We start from the raw sequence: 18,182 nt of genomic DNA, 5'->3' as shown, positions 1-18,182 counted from the left end.
AAAATAAATGAAAAATATAAATTTAGTATATAACCACACACCCAAAACACGCACACTAATAATCGACAGATCAAAGCCCTAACCAGTACTGAAAATGTGTTTCCGTCTTTCTATCAAGCCATAAAGCCTCTCTCCCTAAAGCTTTTGCAGTTGGACATCAAAGAAAACCCTAACCCCTAATGGTAACACTGCTCAAAGAAGAAACCCTAGGTCTGGAATCCTCCTTTGGAGAAGCGAAAGCGTGTTAGGCGATTTGCAGATGGCCGTTTCTGCTAGGTTTGTTTCCAATCTATTTCTCTCTATTTATACAAGTATATATGTGTGTCTGTATGTTTGTACTTACGGTCGATCCTTGATCACTTTGATCGTTTACTCTGCTCGTCATCTCTATTTCTATCCATCCCCGACTTAGATTGAGTTGCAGAGATAGGGGAAACCTCGGCATAAGGGTTTGGCGCCAATGCATAAATCTGACTTCATCAATTTTGATTCTTATTTTTCTAATTGCATAATCAATATACAAACTGATCTTGTTTTCATTTTTTTTTTCTCTGTTCTTTATCAGTAAATTAATTAGTAATTATTTGGTTTTTCTCATATTCAATTAGGCACTTTGAATTGAAGCTAGTGAATGGGAATTTTAGTTTGAAATTTTGAAGATATTGGTTATTATGAATTTGGTGTTTCTCCATTCTTCCTTCTTATATTTATTTGGGATGTTAAAGCAAGGATTTTCAATTTTGGACTGCTATAGGAAACAAGTTGTTAAAATCGTGGTGTACATAATAATCTACATGACAGTTAAAAAAAATCGTTCATGATCAATGAGACAGCTTTTGAATGCCTCAATTATCCCAATTAAAATGTTTTTTGAGTGACAAAAATTAAGAAAGCTGGTTTATAATATGCTTGGATCTCTTTTTAGAGAATAGTTCTCAAAAAATCCAATCACTAAAGTATGAGTTTTAGAGAACAGCTTGAACAAGTTCTTAGAGTTTTGGGAATAGAGTTTCCATCTTTGAGAAAACACGGAGAACTCCAACTTAAAATGACTGAACTTACTCCGGCTGTTCAAAACATCATCCGTTCCTCAGCCACAAATTCCTTTCCCTAGACCTGCAAATCAACTCTTCCTCATCTCTCCCGGTACCTTATATTTGACTCTTACTACCTATCTTCAGCATCTACATGTAATCATCCATCCTTCTCTCTCTCCCAAAGATTTTTGGTTTTTTTTTTTCTTTAAAAAATACAAGATTCACTCTAATCTTATATTCAATTTTATAAAGATAGCTTCAATTTTCTTTTTTTCTTTTTCTTTCTCTCGTTCTATTGTCGATTTTGTTGGTTGAGTTTGCATTTCTTTAATGTCTGGGTTTCTCTTTTGTTGGCTGGATTTCTCTATTTGTATTCAAGTAATATATATATATATATATATATATATATATATATATAACGTCCCTAGGCCCTTTGTCTTGTAGACTGAGAACTCTTGGAGAACCTAAAATCGATGTAACAAATAGTTGGTCCTATTCAAAAAATAAATTGGCAGAATCCATCTTTATTTTTTTCCCCCTTTTTGAGAACTTGTGAGTATAGAACTATGGATTTCTTTTTCTTATGAATGGAGAACTCTTGGAGAATGCTATGACTATTTATAGTGTGTCAATTGTACACATGATCTTTGTTTGCAGAGAGTCTCATCAGATCAAACCCAACGGTGGTTTGGGACTGATATATTTATTCAAGAGTATAGATCCTACAAGTGGTTCATGTTAATTAACTATTTGTTCATTGGTCAAAATGACAAGGTGATTATTTTTTATGAAGTACAAAGAGGATCTAGATTTAATTCATTAAAGAAATGTTAGCTGTAGTCAAGTATTCTGAATTAAGTAAATTTTAGTGAAGCAAGCAAAAGAAGTCATGACCTCATAGGATAGAATCACATATTTTTACAAGTGATGCTCCAACTTCTGTATAGATGATGCCATTTTTATCTATTTTTTTCATGCCATCCTATAAAGGGAAGAAATATATGCTTGTACTATTGATTGCCTTTTAATATACACTATCCGTTTTTTAAATTCATCTTCTTCTTTCTCTTATAGAGGCATAGCAATGAGATGAGATTGAAAATTTGATTCTGTTATTAATAAATTGCTCTTTGCTGCCTATATATACTTCATTTAGGGTTGAGAGGAATAGAGCTTTCTCCCTCCAAAAAACTCGAAGATAACAGCACTAGTAACACTTGTTTGGGAGAGATGGAATTTGACAGACAACATTTTCAGATAATTGTAGTGGTATTTTCCCTTTTTACTCATTCTTGATTTTTCATGTTGTGTGCTATTTTATTTTATTTTTGCCAAGTTTTGTTCCTTCGGTTGTTAGGTTTTTAAGGGATGACTACATATGAGGAAGTATGGTACACTTTGACTGTTGGTGATTTTTTTGTGTGTAAAAGTTGAGTTTGGTGGTTTTATGTAGAGGAGGTTGTATTTACAATGTGGTATTGGAAGTGTTGCTCAGTCTTCTACTGGATGTTGTGCTATAACCTATTGTTGTTGTCACTGGGATGTTTTGTTGGCTTTATTTGCTGAATTCTCCTTGCTACTTGGTTCATAGTCATTCTAAACACCAAAGGACATTTAGCTTAGTGGTATAATCTCCCCGTCCTCAAAGAGAATGATAGGGGTTCGAGCCCATTCTGGGCAAAAAGTATGTGTTTCTTGCCAATAAAAAAAAAAAAAGTCATTCTAGACCTTTTTTTTATTTTTATTTTATTTTTTTACATTTATTTTTTTTTGGTCTTGTTCTTTTGTTTGGGCTCTATTTTGGTTTGCAAAAAATTGGTGGGTGTAGGGTTTTTGTGATACCCCTCGGATCCGAGACACGGGTTGATCAGGCCCAGACCCAAACCCATGGGAATATCAAACAATTAATATTTTATAATGAACACGGAATACAAAATAAATTAAGAAATGAAATTAAAGCTGGAAGGAATTAAAAATAGAATCCGCAAAATATTATAATTATTAAAATCCATCAAACCCAAACTCCAAAACTCCATCAGTTTACAACTTGGGTATCCATCTCTAGTGGACCCCTATTAAAATCCAACCGGAAGATAGAACAATTGTAATAAACGTTCAGAAATAAAACTATAGAGAGAGCCCTACATCGTCGGAAGAGTGAATAGAGACCTCTGCTCAGCATGAACACGTCTAAGCCTGGAACTGTCGTGTACCTGAAAAATAGAAGTGGGTCAGGCCCATGCGCAAGTTCTATACTACTACAATCCAAATAGAGGCCCGATACGTATGTACATCCTAAACAATTCAACAATAGCTAATAGTCCGTAAATATATATATAGTCACACTAAAGGACTCTCACTGGACTACAGGCCGGTCTAAACCTGAATAGAGGTAACATGCTAAAACGCACACGAAATGGGCATATGTACCTATACCTAAACAGGGTACACCTCTAACCATCGTAGCCAGCTACACATCCCGATGCATATACGTTCCCTAGCCATCGGTCCTGAGGCTCAAGTTCATACCGAGGCACCATAACAGTACATATATAAAATCCATCCAAAATCCCTGGTATTGCCGCTCAACAAGTAGTTGCCATGACAATACAAATCCACGAGACTTAACTTTTAGTTAATCCCATCCTTATTCCAAGTAGGTGGGTAATGGTATTGATTTAAAAACCAAACCCATCCTTAGTATGCCACCGTCCCATACCGGTGCCTACTTTCCAATCCTCCAGTAGTCAATAATACCAATAAATCAAGTATATATCAACTAAATTCCAACATCCAACATTCAATGTTAGCAGTGATAAAATAAGCATTGATAAACAGGGTCACAACAACAACATATACATGCCCAATTTAAGTTGTTCCCTTTAGTCTGATATAAAGACAGAATTAATTAAAACTTCCATTTAACACCTTACAAATGACATACAGATATGTAGGGTATGTATCACAAAATCCTAACCCCCACAGTTGATACTAACTGTGATAATGTAAGCATCAAAACAATATTCACAGTATGTATGTAGACATGCTCAAATTATAGTGTTCCACAAAACCGATCTAGTGTTAAACTCAAATCCTCCTAGTATTTAAGTTCCAACAGTTGCTATTACAGAAGTTAAGATAGCTATCATCTAGACCCATCCTTCCAATAATTTATACTAGCAGTGGTAAGGAAAAACGTGAACCACAGAATCACAATGCATCCACAAACATGCTTGGTCTAGGTTGAACAAGCATACAACACTACTGTAACTACCAGTTTCATAGCAAAACAGATATCATTTTAGTTTGGTTTAATCTTCATTAATCCTGGAATCATTTAAGAGTGCAAAGAGTATGAAGCCTAAGGGAAAGAGTAAGGATAGAATCTTGCCACAGAAACTTTTGTTCAAAGTTTCAACGTCGTCTTCTTAAAAATCCCGGCGAGTTCCAAAACCTGGTTACTGTTCACTGGTACGAAACACTATTCCCGAACTCAAAATCTGATCTTCACCGTTCAGATTATGCGACACTGAGTCATGAACCTATCCTCCAAATTTCAGCTCGATCGGACCACGGACGAAGCGGGATCGAATGTTTGATGAAATCTGGGCAGAATGGAAAAAAACCTGTGCGACCCAGTTACTGTTCACGAGTACGAATCACTGTTCCCGAGGTCAAACTCTGATCTCCACCGTTCAGATTGTGCGTCACTGAGTCGTAAACCTCTCCTCCAAAATTCAGCTCGATCAGACCACGGACGAAGCGGGATCGGAGCTTTGATTAAACCTTGGCAGAATGTGAAAAACTGCGTTTTTCCTTCTCCACTTCCACAAAACGTGTGCTTTGTTTAAAAAAACCTACACAGACGTCTACCTTATACTTATAGAGTTTTCCTAAACCCTAGGTTCATTTAAATCCAACTCACAATCCTAACCGGCCCATCCAGTTAACGTAGAAACCTACGACGGCTACAATATAAAACCCTAATTTATACTGTAATTAAAACCCTAGTTAGATGTATTTACCTAATTACCCTATTCACCATTAAATATTTAACAAATAATCTAATTGAACAAAATAATAATTAGTAAATCCAATTAAACCAAATAAGACACACATAGAATAATTAAACCAATTACACTTAAACCATTAATGTCAATTAAATAATTAAAACACTAACAAGTAAATCCAATCAAATAACTAAACCAATTACACTTAAACCATTAATGCCAATTAAATAATTAAAACACTAACAAGTAATTCCAATCAAATAACTAAAAATAAATATCATTTAAATAAATTAAATTACTACAAAAGAAAACAATTAAGCACCTAATAAAAAAAATAATGACACATAATCAAATAAAATGCACTTAAATAATAAATTAAATACCATTAAGTACCACGAATATCCTTTTTAAAATTAGGGGTATTACATTCTTCCCCCTTAACAAAAGGAATTCCGTCCTCGGAATTCACTCTTACCTTCTTCCAATATTTCAGGAAACCGTGAGCGAATGACATCCTCTCATTCCCAAGTGGACTCAGACTCATTGTGATGACTCCACTGAACACGAACCAAAGGAATAATCTTATTACGAAGAATCTGATCTCGTCGGTCGACAATACGACACGGTGGCTCTAAATAAGTTGCATCCGGCTGCAACGCAATCTCCCCAACATCGATATGCTGATACCGATCCTCATCTCGAAGAAATTTTCGCAACATGGAAACATGAAACACGTTGTGGACGCGATCCAAAGTATCCGGAAGTGCTAATCGATAAGCAACAGCTCCAATGCGATCCGTAATCATGAATGGACCAACAAATCGCGGTGACAACTTCCCTTTCTTCCCAAAGCGCATAACACCCTTCATAGGAGACACTTTGAGTGGAACCTGATCCCCAACCTGAAACTCCAAAGCCCGAGTACGACGATCAGCATAGCTCTTCTGCCTACTTTGGGCAGTACGCATGTGATCTCGAATAAGAGCAATCTTTTCAGAGGTATCCTTGATGAACTCAGGACCTAAGAATCGATTCTCTCCAACCTCCATCCAACAAACAGGTGACCGACACGGTCGACCGTACAATGCCTCAAATGGTGCCATACCAATACTCTTCTGGAAACTATTGTTATAAGCAAACTCCACAAGTGGCAAATATTCCTCCCAGTGGCCCTTGAAATCCAGAACACACAACCGAAGCATATCTTCCATAATCTGATTCACCCTCTCATTCTGTCCGTCAGTCTGAGGATGATAAGCAGTACTAAGGTGTAACTCCGTACCTAAAGCCTGCTGAAAACTCTTCCAAAATCCAGATACAAAGCTCGAATCCCTGTCCGATATAATAGACAATGGAATGCCATGTAGCTTCACAATCTCTGAAATGTAAAGCCTCGCCAACTGCTTCGAAGTGTAGCCAGTGCAAATAGGCAAGAAATGAGCTGACTTGGTCAACCTATCCACAATGACCCATATGGAATTATGCCCCTTGAAAGAATTTGGCAACCCTTCCACAAAATCCATAGATATGCTCTCCCATTTCCACTCCGAAATTGGTAGTGGCTGTAGAGCTCCTGGCGGCTTCTGATGATCAATCTTAACCATCTGACAAGTACTACATTGAAAAATAAAAAGAGCAATGTCCCTCTTCATACCTGCCCACCAAAACTGCCGCTTCATATCTTGATACATCTTATCGCCTCCTGGATGAACAGAGAACTCAGAGTGATGAGTCTCAGTCATCACATCCTTCCTCAAATTATCAGCAGAAGGTACCACTAACCGTCCCTTATACCTTAAACCTCCATCAGCCTCAACATAGTAGAATGGAACCTCTCCGGAAGCTATCTCTGCGACCTTGTCGACACACTGCTGATCGGTGAGTTGTGCTTGTAAAACCCTGCGAATGATGGAAGGTGTAACCACCATGCAAGCCATAAAAGTATCCGATAACTCATCCACACTCTTTAAAGCATTCCACTCAATAGTGAATAGAGCAGAAAGACTACCAACAGGTCGGCGACTGAGTGCATCCGCCACTACATTCGCTTTCCCTGGATGGTACTGTATAGAAAAATGATAGTCTTTTACAAACTCCAACCACCTGCGCTGTCTCATATTTAGCTCCCGCTGAGTGAACAAGTACTGCAGACTCTTGTGATCACTGAATAATCTGAAGGACTCACCCAACAGATAATGCCTCCAAATACGCAAGGCAAAGACCACTGCTGTCAACTCCAAATCATGTGTTGGATAATTAAGCTCATGAGGCTTAAGTTTCCGAGATCCATAAGAAATCGGTCGCTCCTCCTGTATCAATACACATCCAAGACCCTGCAACGAAGCATCCGTGTAAACAAGATACTCTATCCCGCTCTGTGGAGTAGCCAGAACCGGTGCAGAAGTCAGCTTCCTTTTCAGCTCATCAAAAGCTCGCTGACAGTGTTCATCCCACACGAACTATACACCCTTCTTAGTTAGATGAGTGAGTGGTCCTACTATCTTGGAGAACCCCTGGATGAATCTCTTGTAATATCCTGCCAGACCGAGAAAACTCCGAATCTCAGTAGGTGATGTAGGCTGTCCCCACTCAACCATCGCTGAAACCTTGGCCGGATCCACTGCTATCCCCTTTTCTGACACCACGTGACCCAGAAATTTCACCTCTCGCTGCCAAAATTCACACTTCTCGAACTTGGCATATAACTGGTGCTCACGAAGCGTCTGCAAGATTATGCGAAAATGTCTAGCATAATCGTCCTCCGACTGAGAATAGATCAAGATGTCATCAATAAAGACAATAACAAACTGATCCAAATAAGCCCGGAAAACTCTATTCATTAAGTCCATGAATACTGCAGGTGCATTAGTTGTCCCAAACGGCATAACTCGAAACTCATAAGAACCATATCGCGTGAGAAATGCTGTCTTAGGAACATCCTGCTCCTTGACCCTCAGCTGATGATACCCAGAACGCAGATCAATCTTGGAGAAATATGTGGCTCCCCTTAACTGATCAAACAAGTCATCATTCCTGGGCAAAGGATACTTGTTACGAATCGTAACCTTGTTCAACTCCCTGTAATCTATACACAGACGAAGCGAACCATCCTTCTTCTTTACAAACAGAACCGGTGCTCCCCAAGGTGATGTACTCCTACGAATAAAACCCTGGCTGAGTAACTGCTGAATCTGATCCCTCAGCTCTCTCATCTCTACCGGTGCCATCCTATAGGGTGCCCTAGCAATAGGCGCAGTGCCTGGAGCTAAGTCTATCACAAAATCGATCTCGTGACTAGGTGGCAACCCTGGAATCTCCTGAAATACATCCGAGAAATCCTGTACAATTGGTATGTTATCCAATGACACAGTAATCCCCTCCTTATTTTCCTCCTCCACATGGAACAAATAGGTGTTATCGCCCCCTTTAGAACGTGGCATAGCTACTACATACATATCCTGACCAGGTATGGTAAAAATAATAGATCTATCAAAACAAACAACTTGGGCATGGTAATGAGACAACCAATCCATCCCAGGTATCACATCATAAGTGTGCATGTCCAGGACCAATAGATTGGATAGAAATCTGAGTCTGCCAATATCTAGTGTCACAGGCCCATCACTCTCATGTATAATAGCTGTATCACCCAATGGTATAGAAATACCCTGAGGTCTAGTGCATACCCTCGTCCTCATCCCAGACAAAGCAACAAAAGTCCTAACTACAAATGAGTGTGTAGCACCCGTATCAAATAAAACACGTCCATGCAAACCATGAATAAGAAACTTACCCTCAATAGTCTAAGGTGCCTGAACATCCTGTGGCATGGGGTTATACACCCTGCCATAGTGCAACTGCTGTGGTGCCTGTCCCTGAGTGTGCGGTGGTGCCGGTAAAGCCAGATGTGTCTGTCCCTGAATCCGTGGAACCTGTGGAGCTAGTAGAGGCACTGGCGCCCTCTGTCCCTGCTGCACATACTGTCTCTGTCCCTGTCCTTGTCCTGCTTTAGGACACTGCCTGGTGGTATGACCATACTCTCCACAAGTGTAACAACTACCCTGGAAAGTACCAAATGGCCTCCTCTGTCGGTTCGCCGGTGGCTGACCCTGTCCTGCCTGTGGTCCCCCATTCTGTTGCTTCTGAATAGGTGCCCTATTCCGGTGAGCATCTGAACCACCTTTGTGCTTCTTCCAAGGCTGTTATCCTTGGAACTTGCCTTTGTCATTCTGCCGGTGACCATTGCCATTCCCCTTTTCAGCTGACTGATTAGTAAAGTCTTTATCTCCCCGCTTCTCACCACGAGCCTGTTTGATGTCCACAGTCAACTGATACTGTTGTAGAGCGGCGTCTACCACCTGAGCATAGGTAGTATAGGTTGGACTATCTGTAATAGCTCTCTTGATAGACCACATCAGTCCCTTGACAAAACTGTTGCGCTTCTTCTCCTCTGTATCCACCTCCTCCGGTGCAAAGAGAGACAAGCGTGTGAACTGCTGCTCATACTCCGCCACTGTCATGTTTCCCTACTGCAGACTTAGAAACTCGGTCTTCATAGCTGCCCTGACTGCATAGGGAAAATATTTCTCATCAAAGCGAGCACTGAACTCATCATAAGACAATGTCATCCTCTCCTCTGAGGTGGTAACTGACTCCCACCACTGTAGTGCATCCCCAACTAGCTTGAAAGTAGCAAGCATCTGCTTCTGAACCTCCGTGCACTGAACCAAACGAAGATGACGCTCAATATCCTGTTTCCACTGGTGAACTGCTCTCGCATCGGTTGAGCCTGAGAACACAGGTGGACTCCCCTTTGTGAAAGAGCTCCTAGCCTTTCCCCAAGAATCCGTCTGAACCACTGGTGCTGGTACAGGTGCCGGCTGTACCTGAGGCTGATTTCGAAGTGCAGCTGTTACCCTAGCCTCTATAGCCCGAGCAACGAGGTCATTGAGGTGAGGAGGAATCTCTGGATCTCTGACCTGGTCCAGAGTCTGTTGAACATTCTCCTGTTCCTCCTGAAACTGATCCATGTCATCATGAAACCCAAGCCTTTGCTGCTCTTCCTCCATTTGCTGACGTCGTAGGAGATATTGTTGCCTACGTGTCGTTCTCCTTTCCTTCCTAGTTCCTTGCATGTTCTGTCCATTTCTAGCGTTAACCATCTGTTAACACGAAAAGACAGACGTCAGTACCCTTTCTATACGAACCATAAGGAATACAATGAATCCTAACTTAAGCTCTATTCAAGAGAAAACGCTACGCGGAAGACTTAATACGAAAACATCCTAGAGACACTTGAACCTGGAGTGCTCTGATACCAACTGTGATACCCCTCGGATCCGAGACACGGGTTGATCAGGCCCAGGCCCAAACCCATGGGAATATCAAACAATTAATATTTTATAATGAACACAGAATACAAAATAAATTAAGAAATGAAATTAAAGCTTGAAGGAACTAAAAATAGAATCCGCAAAATATTATAATTATTAAAATTCATCAAACCCAAACTCCAAAACTCCATCAGTTTACAACTTGGGAATCCATCTCTAGTGGACCCCTATTAAAATCCAACCGGAAGATAGAACAACTGTAATAAACGTCCAGAAATAAAACTATAGAGAGAGCCCTACATCGTCGGAAGAGTGAATAGAGACCTCTGCTCAGCACGAACACGTCTAAGCCTGGAACTGTCGTGTACCTGAAAAATAGAAGTGGGTCAGGCCCACGCGCAAGTTCTATACTACTACAATCCAAACAGAGGCCCGATACGCATGTACATCCTAAACAATTCAACAGTAGCTAATAGTCCGTAAATATATATATATAGTCACACTAAAGGACTCTCACTAGACTACAGGCCGGTCTCAACCTGAATAGAGGTAACATGCTAAAACGCACACGAAGTGGGCATATGTACCTATACCTAAACAGGGTACACCTCCAACCATCATAGCCAGCTACACATCCCGATGCATATACGCTCCCTAGCCATCGGTCCTGAGGCTCAAGCTCATACCGAGGCACCATAATAGTACATATATAAAATCCATCCAAAATCCTTGATATTGCCGCTCAACAAGTAGTTGCCATGACAATACAAATCCACGGGACTTAACTTTTAGTTAATCCCATCCTTATTCCAAGTAGGTGGGTAATGGTATTGATTTAAAAACCAAACCCATCCTTAGTATGCCATCGTCCCATACCGGTGCCTACTTTCCAATCCTCCAGTAGTCAATAATACCAATAAATCAAGTATATATCAACTAAATTCCAACATCCAACATTCAATGTTAGTAGTGATAAAATAAGCATTGATAAACAGGGTCACAACAACAACATATACATGCCCAATTTAAGTTGTTCCCTTTAGTCTGATATAAAGACAGAATTAATTAAAACTTCCATTAAACACCTTACAAATGACATACAGATATGTAGGGTATGTATCACAAAATCCTAACCCCCACAGTTGATACTAACTGTGATAATGTAAGCATCAAAACAATATTCACAGTATGTATGTAGACATGCTCAAATTATAGTGTTCCACAAAACCGATCTAGTGTTAAACTCAAATCCTCCTAGTATTTAAGTTCCAACAGTTGTTATTACAGAAGTTAAGATAGCTATCATCTAGACCCATCCTTCCAATAATTTATACTAGCAGTGGTAAGGAAAAACGTGAACCACAGAACCACAATGCATCCACAAACATGCTTAGTCTAGGTTGAACAAGCATACAACACTACTGTAACTACCAGTTTCATAGCAAAACAGATATCATTTTAGTTTGGTTTAATCTTCATTAATCCTGGAATCATTTAAGAGTGCAAAGAGTATGAAGCCTAAGGGAAAGAGTAAGGATAGAATCTTGCCACAGAAACTTTTGTTCAAAGTTTCAACGTCGTCTTCTTAAAAATCCCGGCGAGTTCCAAAACCCGGTTACTGTTCACGGGTACGAAACACTATTCCTGAACTCAAAATCTGATCTTCACCGTTTAGATTGTGCGACACTGAGTCATGAACCTATCCTCCAAATTTCAGCTCGATCGGACCACGGACGAAGCGGGATCGAATGTTTGATGAAATCTGGGCAGAATGGAAAAAAAACCCGTGCGACCCAGTTACTGTTCACGAGTACGAATCACTATTCCCGAGGTCAAACTCTGATCTTCACCGTTCAGATTGTGCGTCACTGAGTCATGAACCTCTCCTCCAAAATTCAGCTCGATCGGACCACGGACGAAGCGGGATCGGAGCTTTGATTAAACCTTGGCAGAATGTGAAAAACTGCGTTTTTCCTTCTCCACTTTCACAAAACGTGTGCTTTGTTTAAAAAAACCCTACACAGACGTCTACCTTATACTTATAGAGTTTTCCTAAACCCTAGGTTCATTTAAGTCCAACTCACAATTCTAACCGGCCCATCCAATTAACGTAGAAACCTACGACGGCTATAATATAAAACCCTAATTTATACTGTAATTAAAACCCTAGTTAGATGTATTTACCTAATTACCCTAACTTAACAAATAATCTAATTGAACAAAATAATAATTAGTAAACCCAATTAAACCAAATAAGACACACATAAAATAAGACACACATAGAATAATTAAACCAATTACACTTAAACCATTAATGCCAATTAAATAATTAAAACACTAACAAGTAAATCCAATCAAATAACTAAACCAATTACACTTAAACCATTAATGCGAATTAAATAATTAAAACACTAACAAGTAATTCCAATCAAATAACTAAAAATAAATATCATTTAAATAAATTAAATCACCACAAAAGAAAACAATTAAGCACCTAATAAAAAAAATAATGACACATAATCAAATAAAATGCACTTAAATAATAAATTAAATACCATTAAATACCAGGAATATCCTTTTTAAAATTAGGGGTATTACAGTTTTCATGAGTTGTATTTATTTTTTTGGGGAAATGCCCTTTGTAGGCTATTTTTGGGAATTCCCTTGATTGTTATATGAGCTTTAAAAAGAAAATTTGCTACCAGTTATAAGCTAGCAAAGTGTTTAGTTTGTCCTTTCAAGGAAACAAAAAAACTACACGCAATTATGTACGTAAACACTATATTCATTTAATGTTATGAATGGAAGAAGCCCCAAAATAGAAGAGAGGTTCAAGTTTGCAACACAATATATGCGCATCCTAATAATGTACCTCTTTTTTTTAGTCATCACTTAGTAGCCTAGTCGGTAGAGTGCCTAATTTCTTGAACGGGTGCGCCTATGGTAGATTGATTATTTAGTTTCTCGAATGGGTGTGCCCGTGTTCGAGTCTCCTCCCCCCTAGTTTGCCAGAATAATAATAAAAAAATTTATTGTATAAGTTAACATCTCAAAAATAAATAAATAAATAAATGGTGTGTAATTTTCTTAGGTCAATTTTTTTTTTTTAGTAGGTAAAAAACCAAACAAATATCTGAGTTTTTGTTCTCTAAAAATAGTTTTGTAGTTTTTTCAATTAATCAAAATTTAAAATTTAAAAATTATTTTCTATTTTTATTCTCTGAAAATTATTTTCGAAAACTGAAAATAAATCTGGGCAGGGCTTTTGTATTTCCAAGATTTCACTTCTAGTTCCTCTGAATTCAATAAAATGTTGACAAACAAATAACATAACACCCCATAAAAAAATAAAATAAATGGGAGAACCAAAAACACACACACCCACACACATATAGAAAGAGATACCCACCTGCTTCCTATAGCTTTATGAAACTCAAGAATAAGCTGTAATACCCCTAATTTCAAAAGGGTATAAAATGGAATTTAAATTTTATTTTTGTGCATTTTAAATTGATTTTGTATCTATATGCTTATGTGTCTAATTGTTTGTTTATTTTAATTCATTGTGTTATTTTTTAATTGTTTGTTTATTTTAATTAAAGGTGTAATTCTTTATTTGTTTGTTTATTTTAATTAATTGTGTTATTCTTTATTTAGTTTAATTAAAATTAAGTTAGTTTATTTAAGTTCAATTATAGTTTTGATAGCAATTCAAGTATAGGCGGCTGAGTATTGTTACCTAGGTTGCTCTATGGGCCGACTAGGATTTAATTAGGGTTTTACTCTAATTATATATGGACGGGGTTCTGTTCTAGCATATATATAGAGAATAAAGTGGTCTGTTAGGGTTAGCAAAACTGTTTGCACGTACCTATAAGTTAGAGAGAAAAACAGAGAGTTTAAAGAAAAGGGGATGAAGGTTTTGGCACAAGGGATTTGGGCTGGACCAAGGATGATGGTTGAGGGCTATTCGAGGGTTAGAACCGGAGTAGGAGAGTCCTTGACGGCAGTCGAGATCGCCGGAAAAACTTAGAAAGACGGCGACATGGTTTCATCCAAAATTGTAAAGGCGAGTTCTTTTCTTCCTCTTTCCCCTGACCTGTGTTCTGTGCACCTAGATGTTCTCTAGGGTTTAATTCATTGTTAATTGAGAATACATGTTTATTATATGATATTTTGATAATCTATATGTGTTAAAATAACTCTGTTACAGTAGTTGCAAATCTGGGTTCAGTGTTGGTTCTGTATACCTATTAAAACTGTTGAAAGTCCAATCTCTGTAATTGATTCCAACGAACTGTAAACAAACCATTGAGATGTTATTGGGTGTTATTAAGACTATTAGGATTTGTTTTAAAGCCAAATAGAAAGGCTGGTAGAGGTGGAAAGTGACCGAAAGCAAAGCAGAGAGTCGCAGGAATTGCAGAGGTTGGAGACGGCTCTTAGAAGGGGAGAGAGCCGGCTCCATGGAATGAGGGAGCTGGCTCCCTCATCTTTTCTAGGTAAAGGGCCTGCTCTATGAAGTAATGGAGCTGGCTCAAGGCTCTAAAAGAGCCTGCTCTTTCCAAAAATTGAGCAGGCTCTCTTGGAATTTCATTTTTGATTTTTTTTTTTTTATTACGAATTACCTGTTACTGTTGGAGGGTTGTGAGTCTGGGACTGAGTTGGAAGTAAACTGAGGTGTTTAACATGTCACTTGGGTGTTCTTAATGGTTCTCCGTGCGTGGTTTATACAGGTAGACAAGTAAAATGCATAATACGGAATTAAACCTATTTTGCATGCGATTAACGGATGGAAAAGATTTAAATTACCTAATTCTAAATTAGTGATTTAATTAGTATAGCATGAATTTAAAACTTGTTTTAAATGCATATTAGGGTCTTCTAGTGAACAGAGTTGGTCCTATGCATGTTTCAGATTTTGGTTACTAAACTACTCTGTTATAAATCTGTAGTTTGCATGGTTTTGAACGGAATGGTATTGTAGGATTTAATTGGGGTAATATACACACAGTTAAGCAATTAACTGGATTTTGGCTTGGAGTTGGATTATGGTTTTGGAGGTGGTTGTTGGAATATTAAACTTTACATGGATTAATGCTTGGTTTTACGTTGTTGAAATACTAAATACTATTTTGCAATGATATGGATGGTTGGTTTTGGACTATAAATTACGTGCTTATTATTTATGCCTTGTAATTTACCTGGAATTATGTATTGGAACATAATTGTTGAATTCTTATACTTAATTCGGTCAATTATTTGGAATCATATATTGGATTATAATTGCTGAATTCTTATATTAAATTTGGCCAATTATTTGGAATTATGTATTGGATTTTAATTGCTGAATTCTCACATTAAAATTCTGTCAATTATCTGGGTTTGGTTTTGCATTCTAAATTACTTGCTTATCATTTGAATGTTGTAATTTACATGGATATGGAGGATTGTATGCACCGGTATGGGACAGTGGCATACTAGGTATGGTTTAGCTCAAAATGCTAATTCCTACCTTATGGATTTTAATTGGTGAACAGCTTTGCCTGTTCTATCAATTATATGGATTTTGTGGATTGTATGTACCGGTATGGGACGGTGGATTTTGTGGATTGTATGTACCGGTATGGGACGGTGACATACTAGGGACAGACTGATTCAAAATACTCAGTCCTACCTATTTTGGGAAGAAGGGTACGAATTATAAAAACATAATTCTCCTTATATTTAAGTCTGTGTAGTTGAATAAACTGAACAACTTACTGGATCTCTTATATAAGTCTGTGCAGCTGAATAAGCTGAACGATTTATTGGAGTTCCTATGGATGGATTTGAATGGACTTTAAATATATGGTTATGGTACCACGAGATGAGCTTGAGTCTCAGACTCGTTGGTTAGGACGTATATATGCAGTGGATGCGTAGCTAGCTATAGTAGGTTGAGGTGTACCCTGTTAGGTCTAGGTACTCATGCCCACCTTTGGGTGCGTTTTCGCATGTTGCCTTCTATTCAGGTTGAGACCCCTATTGTAGTTCAGTGAATGTCCCATAGTGTGGATATATATATGTATGGACTAGATAGATATTGTGAGGTATCTACGATGTATCTGCGTATCGGGTCACTGTATGGATTACAGCTAGATTAGAACTTGCTTGTGGGCCTAACCCACTCTTCTATTATTCTTTACAGGTGTTCATCAGTTCCAGGCTGCAGAGCTTAATCGTGCTGAGCAGATATAGTTGTTCACTCCACCGATGACATTGGAATATATTTTGTGTTTAGACTTGGGTTTTGTTTCCAGTCTTTTGAGTTCAGTGGGTTATTTTAGGGGTCCACTGGATGGATTCCCAAGTTGTATAAGTTGGAGAACGATATGTGTTCGTGGTGAATCAGTTGTATCTGAAATATCTTATTTATCAATGGAGTTATTTATTCTGAGGTTTCAAATATTGGATTACTCTTTTAGTTTTCATTTCAGCAAATTTTATTTATCTCTTTTGATATAATTATTCTGTGTTCGATTATTGCTAATTGGTTTAATATCCTCGGGTAATCGGGCATGGGCCCCGCATTCGAAAATCTGGGGGTATCACGTAAGCTGTTCTTCATGGGGTGTGAACTCATCATGCTTGAGGTCAGGCCTCACATAATTAATCCACCCAAGTCTATAGCTCTTCCCACATCTATTAAGTCTTGTACAGAAACTTATGATCCAAACATATTAGGATACATATATTTTAATCTAGTTCACTCTCTTAACATCTTAGATTAACAAAAAAAAAAAAAAAAAAAAAAAAAAAAAAAAAAAAAAAATGAAAGAAAAAAAGGCTAATGACCTTTTTATTATTATTAATTAGTATATTGTATTATTATTATTATTATTATTATTTATGTTTGAAAAGTTGAGAATCCAAAAATTAAGGTGGCTGTAGGAGATTAAAGGAAGCACACACACTTGTTGCAGTATGTGATTGAGGAAATCTATTGCAGTATTAGTAATATGTTGATTATAAACATATATGTTGACTATGTTATATCAAGTTGATGATCGAACTTCTTTGGAAATTTTTTTATATTATATTAAGTTGGTTGAATTATTATATCATTCTTTTTGCATGAACATGATCACCCATTTTAAAGCTCTTGAAGGTCGTGGTTGCATAAGAAGACCAGCTAATAAGTTCCAGAAACACTCGACATGATTTTAGCTGACTATATATATATATATATATATATATATATATATATATATATATATATATTGTTGTAATTTGAGATATTGATTTTCATTGTAATTGATCTTGAATTAAAATTTAAATTGTTAATTGTTTGCATTAATGTGAAGTACATGTTTAAGAAATTTTTTTTTTAATTTTTTTTGTGTATCATGTATTTTGTTGTTTGTTATGCTTATGTATGGTTATTTGATTGGTTTTCTCAATTACTATTATCGTGTTAAAGGTTAAAGTTTGTATAGGAGGAAAATAATGGGCGAAATTAGTTTTTTTTTTTATTTTTATTTTTTAAAAAAGAAAAAATTACAACATGCAAGTGAGCCTTGTAAATATCCATCTAAGATAATTACAATGTGACATAGGACCTTGTGAATAGTGCAATTACAATAAACATATAAATCTCGTAATTGTTTGTTGGGCTATTTACAAAAGGCTAGAAACCTTGTTGAAAATACTATTTACAACATGCAAAACACCTTGTGAATATAGAAACTATTTACAACATACCAAGGAATGTTGTAGATAATACTTTTACAAGGGGTATCCTTCTTTTTTACAAGGTGTCT

At 37.4% G+C, this 18,182-nt stretch overlaps 1 long non-coding RNA gene across 1 annotated transcript; it reads left to right on the top strand.

Moving 5' to 3' along the window:
- Positions 1–23: 23 nt before the first annotated feature.
- On the top strand, positions 24–17,603 carry LOC132284872 (uncharacterized). The gene is made up of 4 exons (XR_009472390.1): positions 24–276; positions 2,194–2,306; positions 16,571–17,015; positions 17,522–17,603. It is a non-coding gene; the product is annotated as an uncharacterized LOC132284872 (long non-coding RNA).
- The last annotated feature ends 579 nt before the right edge of the window (positions 17,604–18,182 follow it).

This window comes from Cornus florida, unplaced genomic scaffold (assembly GCF_030987335.1).
Source record: "Cornus florida cultivar Cherokee Brave unplaced genomic scaffold, ASM3098733v1 CherokeeBrave_3.0.0_Hap2_Chr11, whole genome shotgun sequence".
Taxonomy (NCBI): domain Eukaryota; kingdom Viridiplantae; phylum Streptophyta; class Magnoliopsida; order Cornales; family Cornaceae; genus Cornus; species Cornus florida.
The sequence above is the reverse complement of the archived record's forward strand: the minus strand, read 5'-3'. Positions and strand labels throughout refer to the sequence as shown.